Source organism: Citrus sinensis, chromosome 2, assembly GCF_022201045.2.
Source record: "Citrus sinensis cultivar Valencia sweet orange chromosome 2, DVS_A1.0, whole genome shotgun sequence".
Classification (NCBI taxonomy): domain Eukaryota; kingdom Viridiplantae; phylum Streptophyta; class Magnoliopsida; order Sapindales; family Rutaceae; genus Citrus; species Citrus sinensis.
In genome coordinates this window covers 14,783,131-14,789,230 of record NC_068557.1, presented here as the reverse complement: position 1 = coordinate 14,789,230, position 6,100 = coordinate 14,783,131, and the positions used below count along the sequence as shown (strand labels likewise).

The following is a 6,100-nucleotide window of genomic DNA, read 5'->3' as shown; positions in this document are numbered from 1 at the left end:
ACCATCACTGCAAGCAACGCTGCCAGCAGCTGCAGCAGCAAGCAATGTGCCTAGCAACGCGAGCGAAGATGGTTGCGTACGGAAGCTGCTGTTGGAAGGCGTCGTGAGACATTTGGGAACTTTTTAGTGAGGCGCCGGCAGTTAAATCGAAGTCAGAAAATCATGAACGAAGGCTGGACTTTGTATCGACGGCGGCTGGGGAGGAAAATATGGATTTTGAGGTTTTTCAATGGTTTTTATCATTGAGTTCCCTATGGTTCAATAGTATTTTCCTTTTGACAGTTAAGTTTTAAATTTATGCATTTAAGTCAAAAAAACATTTTTGGGCTTAATGAATCGTAGTTTTAGGCCCAATTGAATTTGGACTTAATGGATTAAAATGCATAGATAAAATTTAACACATTAAATTTATTTTTGATCCAAAATTTTTATTAAAAGAAGATTTTATTTATTTTCTTTCAAAATTAAAATTGGACCAATAATAAATTTAAAAGTCCAATTTTCCCTAATCCATTAACAAAGACAAGCTTATGGGAGATGCACATTGACAAGAAGCCCAATAAAGATTAGGCTTAGGGTTAATGTATTTTTTCCATTTTAGGAAAGCCATGCGTTAAGATTATTTAATTATTTTTCTATATATTATGTTTTGGATGATAGCATGCCGTAATAACATGTCATATAGAATAGGAAGTGTCACTCTATGCATAATGATACATGTCATTCATTAATTATGAATCTCATTATATTGTTTGAAATTTGCATATGCTTAATAATATTGGATATCATCTAGATAATATTATAGGAAGCATGTAATTAAAAATATAATTAACGTATGTTTTAAAAGGAAAAACCAATTTTAAAATATTGGGTGGGAGAGGGAAAATTCAAGATAATTTTTCCTACAAGCTCCACTATTAGTTCAATAATAAAATTATATGTATACCTCGACTTCATGATACGGTGATGCTCCCTTCGGATGATATATATATTAGACATTTTATTTGATAAATTTCTTTAAAGATAAAATTGAAATATTTTTCAATCGATTGTTCACCCCAACAGTAACTATTGATTATGAAAAATACGTAGATTGAAACAATGGTTATACACTCAACTAAATTTTGTTATTAACCTTCCCAACGAAGCTTTGTTAACAAATTTAGGCCTAAAAGGATAATGATAATTATTTATCATGTCTTTACATGAAAGTAAAAATCTAATGGATAATTGGGTCTAGTAAGTGTGGACATGACTTCCCCAATGGATAGCTTGTTAAAGCGGTACTAGATTATCGTTATAATAAATTAAAATGCATTTATGGTTTTTTGCATTTTTGTCATGTATTGTAAATATTGTTTCAAAGTATTTATGCATGTTTATTTTCTTTTTTAAGAAAATGTCTTCCATTAACCCATTATTAATTATCCTTGTAACAGATTTACACTAGCTCCTAAATCCAACAAAGCATTCTCAATTGTGTGCTTCCCTATATTACATGAGATAGTGGGGGAGCCTGGGTCTTTGCATTTTAGAGGAATTTTGTGTTGGAGTATAGAACTAACGTTTTCTGTTAAAAATGTCTTCTTTTGAACATGAATGTTTCTCTTTTTAGTACAAAGGTCTTTAAGAAACTTGGCATAAGATGGAACTTATTTTATAGCATCAAGTAAAGGGATGTTAACACTTACCTGTTTGAAGATTTCAAGAATCTCACCTGTGGATTTTTTCTTCTTTCCTTTAGCTAACCTCTGAGGAAATAGAGCTTTCGGAACGTATTCTCGTGGGTTGGCTTCTTCTCTCTCCTCCGGTGATGAGTCCTCAATATTCACAGGTACAATTTGATTTTCTTTTATCACCGGCATCTCTACTTTGTTGTCGACTTCTTTTCCTTTTCGCAAGGTCATGACGGCTTTGACCTCTCCGTGCTGCTGTGGTGAACTGGTACTTATTTCGTGCACTCATTTAGGATTGGGCACTGGTTGACTTGGGAATTTACCTTTCTCAAAAGTCATTGCCAAGGTTTGAACTGAAGAAGCAAGTTGTCCTCGAGGCTTGAAACTGATTGAGCTTGTGAGTTGAAGCCTGCTCTCATCTTATTTCATAGTCCATCAATGGTGCGGTTCTGTTGCTCAATCGTAGAGTGAGTAACATTTTTGAAATTCTGGAATGCATCCTCCTATGGTCTGGGTTGAGAGTAGTTCTGGTTCTGATTGTATGATCTAAATGGAGGCTGAGAGGCTTAAGGAACTTGAGGAATTTGTTGCATTGGTGGAGTTGGAGCTGCTGATCCATTCTATTGGAATCTTCGAGACCATGAAAAATTTGGGTGGTCTCTCCATCCAGGATTATATGTGTTGGAGTATGGGTTGTAATTTGATGGCTTTCTCATTACACCTATGACATTGGCTTGATCTGGATATGAGTCAGGGTCATGTGGTTCTGTTGATTTAGCAGTCGATAACGATGCTATTTGTCGAGAGAGACTTTCAACCGTCTCCTTGACTTCTTTGATTCCCGAACTTGACTCGCCAATGTGAACCTCATTTACTCCCTTAATTCTTCTAGTATTCCTGAGTGATCGACTCCGTTGTTGGGAATTATCTGCTTGTCGCTGAAAGAATTCTCAAATTTCTAATGCACTTTTTGACATTAGCTCTCCTCCACTTGTTGCCATTAGCCATTCTTGCACATTCGGCAATAATCCCTCCAAAACGTATTGGCATTGGTGCCATTTCTCGTACCCATGATGTGGACACTTCAAGAGTAGCCCATTGAATCGCTCCCATGTTTCGAAAAACTGCTCGTCTTCTCTCTGGGTAAACTCTGAAATTTTCCTGCGAATAGCATTGGTTTTATGCACTAGGAAATATTTATTCAAAAATTTTGTTACCATTTGTTCCCATGATGTGATGCTATTGGCAGGTAATGTATTGAGCCATGAACGAGCTCTATCCTTTAAAGAAAATGAGAATAATCTAAGTTTAACATCATCGTCTGAAAAATTCTCATATTTAAATGTTTGACAAACAACATGAAAATCATTCAAATGATTATATGGGTCCTCATTTCTAGGCCATAGAATGTTGGGAGACAATTTAGCACACTATGTTTTAATTCAAAACTCCTAGCAGCTACATTTGGGTATCTTATGCATGATGTGCTCAAATTAGCTAAAGGGCTGAAATAATCCTTAAATGACCTCTCCTGTGGTGGTGCTTATTGTTACAAATCCATTTTATTTTTAATGTGTTTGTGTGTGCGAAGTGTTTTTTCAAGTTCAAGGTCTATAGGTTCAAGATTAGGTAATAATGACATACGACCATGCATGTAAAGTATTGTGCAAATTTTATTGAACTCGCAAGTTCACGAATCTATTGTAGTATCGATCAATGGTGACGAGTGTCGATCCCACGAGGAGGTGGATTTTAATTATATGTAGAATTAATTTTGTATGAAGGTGGTTGCATTTGTGGTGAAAGTGACTTAGATTATCCTAAAATTGGAATTGAAATGACGAGAATAAATTGAAGAGAAATCTATTGAAATGACGTACTTGAATATCTGGATCCATATCAACATGCACCATGGGCTAAATATTCCTTATTAGTGTCAATTAAATCATAAGGGGGGAATCCATACCTCATGAACCACACTCTAATCAATATGGTACTAAGGGCTTATCGTGCCAAATAATAATAACCTTGTACTAGGGAGTTGGTGAAACTAGGGCGGTATCTAGACAAGATTATTATTATTTGTCAACGAGAAGTCAAAACATCCGCAAAAACTAACGGGGAAGAGAAAGTAAATTTACCAATTAAAGCCCATGACACATGTTAAGACTTCACCTTCAACCCAAGTTTGAAAGAAAATTAGCTACTCATAATTGAACTAGGGGCAAAATGGAAATTTATTAAAATACGTAGAAAATACAAGATGGAGAAGGAATTACAAAAAATGGAGTCCAAAAATGGATTCAGCGATATCCAATTAGGGGGGGAGAGCCCCTTTTTTATAAATACATTGAGTAAATCATGGCCATTGGATTAAAAACATTTCGGATGCTTAGAATTGCCCCACGTCATCAGTCAACAGTATGCGGTTTGACCACGTGGTTTGAACAGTAACACGGTTTGACCCGGCTTGAACAGTGACACGGTTTGGTTGAAAATAATCTTGTGTAATGCATATACCGTACGCAAGATTTTTGGTCCACTGATATGCTGCCATGTCATCGATCAACAGTGCATAAGAATTTTAGTCCAATAGAATTGTGACACCTCATCAGTCAATGCCACATCATCGGTCAATGCCACATCATCGGTCAATGCCACGTCATCAATCCGTCTATGTGAATAGTACCGTACATGTGAACAGTGTCATTTTTCCTTTTATGCTCCTCCTAAGGTTTTCGACAGTCCTGAGTTCAAAAGTGATGTCCGTTTTACCGTCTGATCTCTCGTTCAATGTGAAATGACTATGATGCCCCTAAAATACATAAAATATTTAATTATAATACAACACACATAATTAAATGACAAGAAGTTTAACTACATAAAAATAAGGGTGTTAGTAAAACTTGAAGTGTAAAATGACGATTTGCTCCTTTATAAATATACATTTTCTAACACTCAACACACCCCCCAACCAGCTTATTGCTAGTCCTTAGCAAATAAAGCGAAAACAAAATTCAAATCCAAAATGATTTTTTTTTAACAATCATGTTTATTCAATCAGACTAATGATAGTAATAAAATAAAAGTATAAGCATTATCTCCAGTTTAAAGAAACATCACACCCACATCACCATCCACATGAATCAGCCCAATAGACTTTATCATAGCTACTTTCAAGAATGACATGTCAAACCCCAAAATCTCACTGGAAGTAGTGACACCTTCACAAAGAAATTAAACCCAATAAAAATAGTCACTCCAATGAATAGTAATTGAGAGAAAATAATAAAGAAGTGATATCACATGCTCTCACCAAGATGAAAGAAATATGCCCTCAGCTTAGAAATAATACGATCTCAAGTCAAATAAAAATGCTAGTCAACCCAATTTATTTATTTATTTTTTTATGCACTACTACATCTTTTTAGCCCATATAACTAGCTTCTACTTCAGAGTATAGTTCCTTAAAATTAAGAAGGACTTTTATTAGGACGTAACGTAAGCTAGGGACATGGCTAACAAAGGAGGGGGAATAAGGAAAACAAAGTGTATGTTTAAGAAAAATACAGAGATTTTTGTTTTGTTGTTTTTTTTTTGGAAGTTGCAAGGTGGATTTCACCTATTATTGTTATTTTTTTTCTTTTTTCTTAAACAACAATTTTTATTTTTTATTTTTTTGCTTTTGTTTGGCACAACCTCACTGAACAAAATAATTATTTACATTTTTCTCAAACATAAATAGGTGATGGAACTTATAAGACATCGGGTAATACTCCAAATCGGAGTGGGTCAAGATGATAAGTCGACAAGGAAAAGGTTTTTTTTTGTTTTAAGGCTCAAAAGGGTTAATTATGGATATTTCATAAAAGGGATGGCTAGAAAGACTCAAACGAATCAAAGATGGCCTTTCCATCATTTTTTAGGGCTCTAAAGAATCTTCCATATCTACTAGTTAGATGGGTCTCTAGATGTAGCAACATACATTTTTTTTATTTTTTTCTCTTTTTTTTTAAATTTTACAACAACTTTTTTTTAAAGGTTAACTTAAAAGAAATCTAGAGATCATGTATAAAATAATAAACAACTAAGATGTATAAAGAATGGGCAAAATGGTTACTCTCCGAGAAAAATGATAGGCTCAAAAACTCACTTGGTACTTATTATGACATGTTCATTCCTTCAAGCAACTCATATTTGTCTCCGACATCAACATGTAAAGTAGCAAACATAGCGTAACATCACTTAAGACCAAAGATAATACAAATACTAAAATTTGAAATTAATCATGTCATCCAATGTTAAAACAAATCACACAATTTTTTTCTTTTTTTTTAAACAACATTCTACCCCCCAACTTATTCTAAACATGAAAGGAAAATATGCATGTAGAAATGTGAAAATGATTCAGAAAAACTAATTAG

At 34.3% G+C, this 6,100-nt stretch overlaps 1 non-coding gene across 1 annotated transcript; it reads left to right on the top strand.

Moving 5' to 3' along the window:
• The first annotated feature begins 2,741 nt into the window (after positions 1-2,741).
• Positions 2,742-2,845, top strand: LOC112495849 (small nucleolar RNA R71). Its single transcript, XR_003062225.1, has one exon. It is a non-coding gene; the product is annotated as a small nucleolar RNA R71 (small nucleolar RNA).
• Positions 2,846-6,100: the final 3,255 nt, after the last annotated feature.